The sequence below is a fragment of the Epinephelus moara genome, chromosome 22 (assembly GCF_006386435.1).
Source record: "Epinephelus moara isolate mb chromosome 22, YSFRI_EMoa_1.0, whole genome shotgun sequence".
Taxonomy (NCBI): Eukaryota; Metazoa; Chordata; class Actinopteri; order Perciformes; family Serranidae; genus Epinephelus; species Epinephelus moara.
The window spans coordinates 24682380-24694793 of NC_065527.1; the positions used below are offsets into that span (position 1 = coordinate 24682380).

Below are 12414 nucleotides of genomic sequence, written 5' to 3' on the forward strand. Positions count from 1 at the left end.
CCTAAAGTGGTCATAATTCATCCTCTGGAGAACATAGAAGTCTGCATCAAGCAGCAACATCTGAGGCTGAAAAATGAAGCTGCAGTTCATCAAATGACCACTTGAGGCTGGCTCCAAAACAGAAAAAATTCCCATAGACACCCATGTTAAAATGCCAAACTTTACAGCAGAAATAAATATGTTGACAGCCTGGTACAAATCACTAATTTAACATATGTATGGGGGGCGATTATTATTATTTTTTTTATAATTCACTCCTTTACATTTTATTAAGGCCCAACATTACACATGATTAAGGATGTAGCCCCTTAAGTGACAGACTAGGCCCTTTTACACTGCCAGATTTTCCGCAAATGTTGGGCCGTTTTGCCGGCAAGCTGCGAGCGTTTAGACACACAGAGCCGGATTGGCAAGTTAAGCCGAGGTGCCCAATTTTCCGCCTTGTAGGGTAGTCATAACTAAAAGGAACCCTTTTAGTTTGAAAAGAGCAAGTTGGCATTCAGCAACGGGAGGGGCTGTTGATGACGCCGCACGTGCGACCCACTGGCAGTGGATAAACAGGAAACAGCTGATAGCAGGAATTAGCGAGCAGCTAGTAGCAGGAGGGAAACACAAACCTGACAGACACTGTAAAGATGAGCAACTGGGGAGACAAGGAATTGCACACCCTCCTTGCCCTCGCAAACGAAGAGGTTATTAACCGTCAGATGACGGGGACCATGAAGAACGGGCCGACTTATGAGAGAATCGCAGAAGGACTGACCAGCCGCAGCTCCCCTCCCACGTCACTGTTTACGTCACACGCTGAACACGTTTTGTTACTCACGCCCCCCATTGCCCCGAAAAAGGCGCATTCTGTATAAACAAAAGTAGGCAGGCAGCATTTTGCTGCACTCCCCGATTTTGTTTTTATACTGCCAATGCTGAAAAAGACTGATTGGGCTTTCCTGCAAATTTGCACAATTCCTGTTTAAAAAGGGCTATTGTCTGTGAGGCCTCGCTACAGTCTTTGAGATAGATCCACCCCTTGCTTGTCCACAGCTCCAGCCTTTCATCCAAATGTGGTCACGTAGCACATTTAGCACATCACAGTAGCTACGTCCATTATTATATACAGTCTATTACAGTCTACGGTCTGCACATAATTTCATAACAATCCATCAACAATCCAACAATAGTGTAGTGTTCAAACTCAGTACTGCAACTTTTGGCAGCATCTCTTGAGACACACAATCATTGAAATAGGAGTTGATGTAAAACAGTGAATACTTTTCCAGCCGTCACAAACAATTGGAAACCCAACCCAATTATCAGAACAGATGTTGGCATTGTACATTTCTGTAAACCATGGATATGTAACTTTTGTACGTTATTATGTAGCAGATATGTTGAAACTTTACAATTCTTTACATTTCAACAAGGATGGTTAACATGCAAAGGCACAAAAACCACTTAAGGTTAGGAAAAGACAACGGCTGGAAATGCCAGTGTCAGTTGTGTTGGTCTTAAACAGTAGTCTACAATGGTCCAGGCAGCTCCCCTAGGTATCAGGCCATCCACCATCCCCTCAACCTCCCGATTACAAAATCAACTCATTTACATGTGATCAGAACTATGTACGTCACTTCAGCATCACTGATATGATGCAACATATCCACATTTTGCAGAAATGTACAATGTCAACATTTTCCTCTGCCGACTAAGCCAGGAAATCTGGACTTTGTGTAATCAGATCCATTCAGTCCAATAACATTTGGAAAATCCAAAAGAACCATTTAACTTAACCATCTCATTCCATTTATGCGTGTGGGGAGTCAACAGGAAATCAGCCAGCTCGGCCAGAGGAAGTGCATACTCTCAACTGTCTCAGCTGGAGACAGATTCCAGTGCAAATGCTCTGAGGCCTAACAGGAAGCCAGAGGAGGCAAATTTTATTGCAATGAATAGGTAATACATCCACGGATCAACATTAACATCCCTGGAGCTGCTCTGCTGCTGTGGCTACAATGATTAGCATGTGTTTAGCTGTTTACACGCTAGGTATTGTGCACTGTCATGATAGTGGTCTAGATTGGGGTCAGCAGCAGCCAAAGGGCTAGAAGGTGTGTTTGATGGCAGCCGAACACAATTAATACACGCTGTTCTGTTGAGATGACAATGTGCAAAGATGTTTTAGCCAAGCCTTAAAACTTCATTCATGTACCAGGAATCTGCTGCAACAAATAACTCCCCTAACTTATTAAATATCTGTTCTTTCCATTTGTTAATTATAATTTGTCGTGTACATTCCTGTATATTTTGTTTCAGACCGCTCTGTATGCTTTACTGCGAGGATAATTTTCCGCCAGGGTCAATAAAAAGCTGAGCATGAGTCATTCAGGACATAGTGTTATTTCTCTGTCATGTTTAATTGCTTCCATCATGACCCAACACACAGTGGGCACAGCGCTGTGCAATGTGCAGGAATGGGTACCTGCGCTGAGGGTGTGCTTTACGATAACAAGCACCACTTCCTAGAACTTTCACCACTTGTTAAAAACAAACAAAAAAAAAAACTTTTTTTCTCCCATATTTAATGTTTCTAAAGTCTCTCACTTGGCACTGAGACAATCACTTTTAATTACTGACAGTTCAGTAAAAAAAGAGGAAAATGCGACATGAGGGAAATAGATAGGCTGACATTTTGGCAGGCAATCAAGCATAAAAAGACTAATGGCACCAATTACAAGTGATGTGGGGTGGGTTAATCAGTGTTTCTTATAGAAGGCTTGCTTTTGATTTTTTTTTTCTTTTTTCAATCTGTGTTTTACAGTGATTCACTGCCATGTATGCCTTTTCAGTCACTGTGAGAGGGGAGTGTACAAATATATAGTCACATTAATCTGAGCAGATGTACTCCATGGGTGCAACAGCGATGGGCAGTTTGCTCATAATTTGAACCTACAGAAGAAGATTAGGGCACTTGGTTTTTTTTTTTTTTGTCTTTTTGAACATAATAATGCATACTTGGTAGAAAATGTACATTTAAACATACACATACAGTAAAAAGAGAATCTGCACACAAGGTGCAAGGTTCTTATTTGCTCAGGTACTGTTCGTTACTTCTGACGGGGGATAGGGTGGTGCAAAACAGGGGAAACATGAGACTTATGTTATTTTATTTTGGCTTAGGAAAGGGACATACAACGTTAAATAGTTGTATTTGAATACGAATCGTTCAGTGTTTGGCGGGAGGAGCCCTGACTGTGCACTGCATAGTCCGACTCACTGAACTGATACACGGCTGAGCTGCTGCTGCGTCTGCCCTGCACTGGTGGTTTTAAGTTTGTTTATCTGGAAACTAAGTCTGTTAAAACAATGGGGAGGTGTGTGATTGTGTTCATGTGGCTTGACTCCTGGCTACATTAGCTATTAGCTTGGAGAAAACGGTCCCTATGAAAGTGTATCGCTGAGAAGAAATGATTTGAATCACTCAGAGATCGGGGGTTACGTCGTTCACCGAGTGATTCGTTCACCGAGTGATTCGTCACACGGTAGGCAGTCCTTCTCTGCACTCTGGCTGCCATGCGATTCGCGAGTCCACTCCCGGCCTGCATGCTCCCTGCTGAGCTCAACTGAACTGAGAAATTAACAAATCAGTTCCGGTGATTCAGTTCAGTACGTTCACTCAACAGATTCGTTCTTTTGAAAGATTTGTTCGCGGATGACACAACACTAGTTTGAAAGGCATGTTCTCTTTAAAAATATCCAAACTCACACCAGTCACCATAGCCATAAATTGTAAACACAGAAGTTTTTGGTGGATTTTAAACAGAAAACAAAAAAATAACCAAATCTAAGTTGGAAATAGTGACATTTTATCCACCTAAAATAATCTGTTTGAAATAAAAAAAAATTGTAAAATAAAAAAAAAAAATCAAATCCTGCACTTCTGCATGCATGACAATAGTAAAAAAAAAAAAGTCTTTTTTTTCAACTCCAGGATTTTGTTTTCAACCTTTAACTTTCAAACGTCAAAGGGTAAGTTTTCAAAATCTAATTATGTCTGCTGTGCCAAGTTACTGATATTATTCTGGCCACTTATACCACTGATGTGTATGGTTTATTTGGGAAAACGGTCATTATGCACGTGTTGCTAATGCCGGCTGTGTGTGCGCTGTGATGCGTGGGTGTGTGATGTGTAGTCTTATTAAATGCTGTTGGTTTTGTGTTGCAGCACGGGTGGCTGTCGTGCACCCATATTCTGCTGAAGTGCACACACAGCTTGTGTGATGATGAAGCGATTTTGTAAGGAGGATTTGCATTTTGCTTAAGAAATGAGCTGTTTGTTTTGGTGTTGCTTGTTGCACTGGCTCTGATACTTCGATTTGGTGTGAATATTAAAAATATATGATTAGGGCCTATTTATGGTGGAGGGAGGGTCATGCATTTTCCCCAGTTATTCAGAAAGGTTCAAGGAAAAATATCGTTAGCTTCAGGGAGGGGTCAAAAAGATAAAAAACGAAGTCATCCGCCTCCTCCGACAAATAAAGAGCAGTCCCTTACATGTTTCAATTGTGTCATTTCCAACTGTGAATTACTTAAAATTAGTTCCCATGTTGCCTTGATCCATTTTTAACAGTAATCAGTTGATGAACGACTGTTGTTCTTTTCAGACAAATGTCCAATTGCAAACACCACCTTTTTAAATACTGTGTGTCACTTTTTATGGTCATAACAATTCCAACCCAAAGTCATTAGCAGCTCCCCATCAATCATGTGTGCCCCCAACGTGAGAGATGTTACAATAATAATGGATGATCAGGTGTGCTGCTGCACTGTTGCTAAGTACACCGCCATAAATCCTCGATACACAAACCATGATCCTGGACTGGTGTAATATACATCATTTCCTTTTATGTACCTACTCGTTGCACCCCATTTCTCTCAAAATGTCCTTGCTATCCCTCTCCCTTTTCACTCAACACCTTTCTCTCGCTCTCCTTTATGCTCGTCTTTATGCATCTATAGTGCTGTGTGTTCTGAGGTGATTCAGCGAATAAATATTCTTTTTATATCCGTCACTCTTGCTCCTGGCTTCGCCGGCTATGTCTGCTCGGCGCTCACATAAACAGACAGCAATAACTTGCACGGGAATGAGTCTTGGAATAGTTAAGCACTAGAATATTAAACTTTAATTGGAGCATCTACATTGTGAATGTACCTGTAGACTCACGGTGTTAGACACATTTTCAGTGTAATTATAATACATCAGAGGTAAAAAAAAAAAAAAGTGGTCTCTGTCAAGCAATACTGTCTGTCTGAACTGTATCAAAGAAGAGGAAAACACTGAAGTTGAAATGCTGTATTCACTTACACTATAGATAAACTAGTGTATAAAATACAATGGGTCTCAGGGTAATAGACTAAATGTTTAACACTAAGTACCCTGAACAATAAGCCTCAAAATCAATTGTCTTCTATAAAGGCTACCTAAAAGTCTATATGCTATTATGTTGAAATGTAAACAGTAAACAGGGACAACAGTAAAACAGGAAGCTAATGTATATTTCTGGTGCCACAGCTCCAGGAATGTTAAATGTGAATGGCTCTATCTAGAATCAGTGTTTGATTTGTCCCTTGTGGACTACTGTAGAAACAGCATGGCGAACTTCTGGGAAGATAAAGATGTTGCTCTGTGGTGCATGAAGCCAAAACATTAGACTTTCTAGGTGTATGGCTTGTGTTCTGAATATTATCATTTTATAGGTTTTAAAACATCTTGCCAAAGGACTGCAGTTGAAAATTAGCCAGATGGCAAACACTGGCACATTTACAGAAATGTTGATTAATGTGTGTGTTGTCCTTATAAATAAAATAAATGAAATGAAAATTTATGAGGATCTTTCACATCGTGGGGCCCATAGAACAAGTGCACCACAGACTTCCACTGGCCAAGCGGCTCATTTCTGGTTTACAGTCCCTCCAGGATTTCGCGGGCTGTTTTTGGGATCATTGCAGCCTGAAATGCTCGTTTCCACAGCAGCTTTTCCAAAGTATTGCGATGCATGTTGCAATGTTTTTAAGGCATATTTTTTGCAATGAAATTGCGGGGGCAATTGAAAATTGCACAAATACATGCTGTCTCAGATTATAAGATTATTATCATTCAGTGTTAGAATCTTTTTGCAGTGGCAGGAGGGGTGGGGCGGCAGTAACAGCAGATTGCCGACGATCAGCTGTTGTCGTCACTCAATGCAGCGCTGAAGGACTGTCTCCATGAGCTGCTTGCCTCCTGCTCTCTCTGCACAGTTAGCACAAGCTAACACAGCACAACATGCTCTCATTACCACTCATCATATTTTGCTGCTTGGGCAGAAGCCACACAGCAGCGGACAACATCCAACACCAAACTGACGGAACTGTAAAACCTGTTAATAAACATTGGGTCACATTAGCTGTGTGATGCTAAAAGCTACCGCGTCACTGTGTGTGTGACTTAACTTCGGAGTAGTAGTTTAATAATAAACAGAGAGACAGAGGGTCTCAGTGAATCTATATGCTGCACGCACTCTACCATGAAACAAGACTTTACCTCTTTCAAAAAGTAAAATTTGCGACAAAGTTGTGGTGGTTAAAATTGCAAGGTCAAACAGAATTCACAAGGACTGGCTGAATATGTGTTAAATGTTGCAATCACAACAGATCAACATCCCAGAAGGACTGTGTTTATCCTTCCACTAACTTGAATGGAGATAAAACGATTTAATTGCAGCTCTTCTAGACTTCCTGATAGTGAAATGAATCATTTCTCATGTGTCTTGACACTCAAAAAAATGTATCTACTGATTTACAGATCTCTCTCTCTCTCTCTCTCTGTCTCTGTCTCTGTCTCTGTCTCTGTCTCTCTCTCTGTCTCTCTCTCTGTCTCTCTCTCTGTCTCTCTCTCTCTCTCTCTCTCTCTCTCTCTCTCTCTCTCTCTCTCTCTCCTCCTTCTTCTCCTCCTCCACCCACTGCATGTGTACATATAATCGGCTCATTCTAAGGTGACGAAAACACAATGGTATTTTCAGGTTATTGTACACTAATGAAAACATAGTTTTGAACATCATATTTAATTTCTGCAAATATATCATCCTAAATCCTGCACACTGGACCTTTAACTGTGTTTGCCGGTTACTTCTGTGCAAACTTTAAATACAGGCTAATTATACATTTAGACCTGCTTCTCCACAAAAGCCTCATTTAAGTCCATTAAGTCCATAAACATGAATATGCAAACAAAACCCTTCATTATTCATGGGAAAATATAATGGCCTTAACAGTTTATTACTTTGTATGTGCAAAATTCCTAATTGACTAAAACTAATGTATTGTAATGCAAGTAATTTCGTATCTACAAAACTGTGGCATCACCTTAATAAGTTGGCTCAAGTGAAGTACCAGCGAACAGGATTATGTAATGTTTACACAAAATGCTTTAATGCATTAACTAATAAGCCTATCACCACATTACCTCAAAGCTGCATAATGGTCGCCCTGGCAACAAACAGAAGGCAAAACAACTCGAGTGCAATCTTTTTCTTCTCCATTACACATACATGCAGTAAGTCTGGAGCCAGTGCTCAGGCATGTTTATGGGGTAATGGCCAGTCTCAGAGTACAGTAAGTGTCCTATGGCTATTGATCCAGGTTGGTAAGATCATGAGCGAGTGCTGGGAAGCTGAAGGCGTGTGCTGAGGAGTCTGGTCTGTCCACGCTGTCTGGGCTCCTGGATGTCCGGAGGTGGTCAGGGGGGCTGGAGACGGCAGCAGACTGAGTGGAACCAGCAGCGCTGCCAGGCGACCGATACAATGACTTTTTAATGGCTTCTCATATCACTATAAACTAATGAATGCGGCTCTGCGCAGTGAAACCTTACCCACCGCTTCTTGTTTAAAAAGGCATAAAAGAGCAAACTATTGAGCGTTTGGGTTTCATCGACCAGCGGGGTCGTTTTTGTTGTATAGAGTTCAGGTCATGATTTCACACTGATGTACCATTTACAGCTCAGTTCTGCAAGATGCATGAACTTCATTAAGTTTACATGACCGACGGGATCTGGGCTCTGCAGAGACTTGGCCTTTGTGGCACAAGATCGCATCTATACAAATAGTGTATTGACGGCAAAGCTTTCTGCACATTTCCCTTTATTATTTCCCATTATGGAGCACAAGCTACAGTAATGCCTCAAACCTTACTGGACATCTGGCAGCCAAGGACTCTCAGGAGACTCTGGCAAAAGAGCAGAACATCTCATGTGATGTCAGCGGACCTGTCAAAGCAATCTGTTTTCCTCTGGCAAGGGTCAGAGGCCAGAACACTGAGCGTACACACACAACATATCACAAAGAGTGCCAGTGCTGTGCTGCACCTCCAGCTAGTCCACCTGTGCATCTTTCCCTCCACTGCCTCTCTGTTTATCTTTCTTGATCATTTCCCTTTATTCCTTTCCATTTTCTTCTGCTCCCTCACATCATATTTTTTTTATTCTGTTGGTGCCCCCTCCTTCAGCTTCATTAAGAGATCTGCACATGTTCATCCTCTGCTGCATCCTGCTCTAGTGTCCTTGAGAGCCAGAGTTGGAGGTAAGAGTGGGTTTGTTGTATTCATGCATCCCTTTGCTTCTCCCTGGGTAAAACTAGATGAAATGTGCTTCGCCTAACCTTGACGTCGCTCAGCTCCCTCTCTGCTTTTTTTTTTTTTTTTTCCCCAACAGAAAAAAGAAAATGGCCGACTGGCAGTCCAGTGTGAAGCGCTTGGAGTGAAAGTCTGTAATTGGGGGCCCTGAGCAGGGAGTCTTCACTGCATGTCAAGGAGAATTATAGCTTGAGGTTATAAAGAAAGTATTTTTTCAGGGAGGGGGGATTCTTTTCAATATGCCGCATTAGTTATGCTCATTTTCTCTCTCCCTTTCCTTTCTCATTTCAAAATACAACCGGACTCCATTTAGTGATTGAATGAATGCCATACCAGCTATGGGGTGCCTGCTCTACCTTCATTACTACGGCCAGTTTCAATTCATGCCTTAATGAAAGGAACCTTTGCTTTCACAACAGGGGATGCAATTACTCTCTCTATTTCATAACATTATTACCATCTGAGGTGTGTAGTTATGATGTGGATGTCTAGGCTGTTAAGGCTGTTTAGGATGTGCAGGCTTTGAGACCCTCAGAGACCCATGGCGTTAATGAGCAAGGTTAGGGCACACTGTGTCATTGGAACAGTGAAGCCATTTGCTTCTAAATGACATTTCCTTTGTGAGTATGAGCCCATATTAGCTGCTAATGTGGCGTGTCACCCATGGCATACACGCATCGCATTCCTTTTTTTAAGAAGAGCAACAGTGAAACTGTGGGAGACTTTATTAAATGTGATATGACCACACACCTTAAATATCTATATGGATAAGGAAAAAAAAACATAATTGACTTTGTCAGACACAGGTATTCACTTCGTCTTCACCTTAATCACATCTTTCAGGCACTGAGCCATAGATGGAGTCTCTGAGGGAGGAATCTCGCTGACAGGAAATTATGAAAAAGAATTAATTTGACCTTCGCTTGCAGCAAGAAAAAGAGAGAGGGAGAGAGAAAGGAGGGGGGATGAAGGGGAGGGTGAATGGATGGATTTGAGGGAGGTTTAGGGAGGAACTGCTCCCACAGAGGGCAAGATCCTGAGGAGGGGGCTCGGATAATGAGAGCTCTCAGCTCCCTCCACACTGGGGCAAGACATCTGATTCACTGAAAAGCCCAAAGGAAGGACGGTAGTCACCCTTAGCTCCTTAAGTCTTCAGAGTGAATAGTTTCAATAGCTTTTCATAAAGACTTTGGAGTAAAGATACTTGACTCACCCACGATGGCCAACAGGACATACTTTGTTCAGATAACGCATGCTGCTGGCCCTCCACAGTGACTGAATTCTGAGGGTATTTTGTTCAATCGAGCAACAAATCAGATACAGTGTGTCTTATAAAAGTTTCAACAGCTTAACCCCAATCTAACCCGCTGCTCATGTGAGGCTTGCTCATGAACTGATTCGTTTGTCTCGCTATCAGTTTTGGTTATAACACCACCTCACATGTTGTTATGGTGGTCTCAGCAAAGTTTGGTTTCATTCTTCTTAAAGAGACAGTTCGGATTTTTTGAAGTTTTATGAGGTACTTATTAACAGTCAGTGTATTACCTACAGTAGATGGCAGTCAGGGTGCCACCAGTTTGGAGAAGCAGGCAAGAGTACCTTGGCACAGAAACTAAGCAATGTCTTGCTGTGGATGGGGGCAGCAACAACACGTATTTTTGCTACATAAAAAGGTTCCACCTAAAAAAAATCAGCATCGATTTAAGTGTACGCTATATCTGGAATATTTTTAGCACTCTACCTTGCCATCAGACACCGATTTTGGAGAGGGAACTAAAGGCATTGTACCGCTCTCTTCGAAGCCACCAGACCTTATTGACATAGACAGGGATTTTAGAAGACAGAGTAGTTGTGCGCACATCCAATCCTGTTTTTGGTCAGGTGCTGGATAATAGGGGTCCATGCAGAAAGAAGAAGAAAATCCACACACTGAATTAGAGCTCCCAGTTTACTTTATTGACTAAAATGCAACGTTTCGACCCAAATGGTCTTCCTCAGGCAACTTCAAAAGAATGAAATGGCAGGTGGCAGGTATACATATAGGCTAAGAGCCAGGTGACATCCCACCCACGTCATGTGTCAATCAAACAATCAGACAGTCATTCAGGTAGGCCATATATAGGCCTATAATGGCTACTTAGTATGCACAAAGGATTTGCATATCAATAAGTGCAAAGAATACAGATATACAAAATATACAAATTGTTATTGGGGAAACACACAATACAAAAGAGACAATTTAACTATTAGAAAAAACTATTAGAATAAATTTTTTTAGAATTTTATAGAAAAAGTTTTGCAAAAAACAAACAAACATAGGATTACAGTTTTAAAAGGAACACTGCTTGGAGAATAAAAACACCAAGTACCAGTTCACAAAAAGGGCTTAATGTCAAAATCCTCATTAAGGCCATTAGGTGACATGGTATTGAGAAAGGAGATCCAGTAGGTCCAGGGATTTTACCTCGCTGAACACAGGAGTTGGTTGTCTTTCGCTGCCTTCATCAGTTTTGTGTGCATTATTGTGTGACTGCGGTATTTTAAAGTGGATTCACAGAAATCACACATTAACACAAACTGATCAAGGCAGTGGTAGACCAGCAGCTCCAGTGTTCAGCAAGGTAAAATTACTGTTTTTGTCAGTGGAGTCGGGCTTTGAAGAGAGCGATAACGTCCTCAGTTCCATGTTATGAAGTAATGTCTGACTTAAAGGTAAAGTGGTGAGAATATTAATAATATTTAGCGTGCACTTAATCTGACATTTATTTTTTAGGTGGCAGTACATTGTTCAGTTTCTGTGTCAGTACTCCTGGCTGCTTCTCCAAACTGCCGGCACTCTGATTGCCATCCACTGTATGTAAAAACTGACTGTGAATAAGAATGTCATACAACCCCACCTCATAAAACCTGAGCTCTCTCTTTAATGGGGGAAAAGGCTGTTAAGATTTCACTGCTTGTTATTTACTGGTTATGATGTATTACCATTCTTCTTTTGACCCTTGACCTCTATAAACTACTCTGAGTAAAGATTTGTTGTTGTGCTTTTTACATTTTCGCCTGTTATTTATTATGTTTAATGCTGTTACATGCCCATAGTTGTTAAGTTGTTAAGTTTCCCCACAAATGCAATTCAACTGATATGTTGGATTCCTGTTCTGTAATGAGCTATTATATTTTACACCTTCAGAATTTAAGGAACAGTTCACCCCATAATCAATAATGCATATTTTTCCTTTTACTTGTTGTTCTATTTATCAGTCGAGATTGTTTTGGTGTGAGTTACCAAGTGTTGGAGATACCCTCTCTCCAATAAAATGAAACTATATGAGATTTCATGAATTGTTAAGGAGCCATTTTCTTTCTATCAAATTATGCCCACCAAGCATATCACTGTCCAGAAGGAAGTGTGCAGCTACTCATGGATGAGAGACTCATGCTCGTGACAAGGTAAGATCTAAACATTAATGCCGTCCTCCTTAGCTAAGCTCCTTTGCTAGCTTAGTGTTGCGAAACAAGCTAGCAACAGATGCACGCTTCCTTCTGCGTGCTGATACAGTTCGGGGGTGTAATTCAGTAGAAAGAAAATACTTCCAACAAGAAAACTGCTCACAACAAGCTCTATGGATCATCTGGAGTAACCAGAGGCCTGTACTATGACGTAGGATTTGAGGTTAGCAAAACTACATATCCATAATTTGTCTCGAAACTTTATGATTTGCTCAACTGAAAATCTTGTTTCCGCTGATGCACTAGTCC

The 12414-nt window shown here is 41.2% G+C and overlaps 1 long non-coding RNA gene across 1 annotated transcript in view; it reads left to right on the forward strand.

The window, feature by feature from the left end:
* LOC126384210 (uncharacterized) overlaps positions 1 to 11685 on the forward strand; it is a 70940-nt gene extending 59255 nt beyond the window's left edge. Inside the window, exons 2-3 of the long non-coding RNA XR_007569246.1 lie at positions 8533 to 8606; positions 8738 to 11685. This is a non-coding gene — a long non-coding RNA (uncharacterized LOC126384210). The remainder of the gene's footprint in view (positions 1 to 8532; positions 8607 to 8737) is intronic.
* The last annotated feature ends 729 nt before the right edge of the window (positions 11686 to 12414 follow it).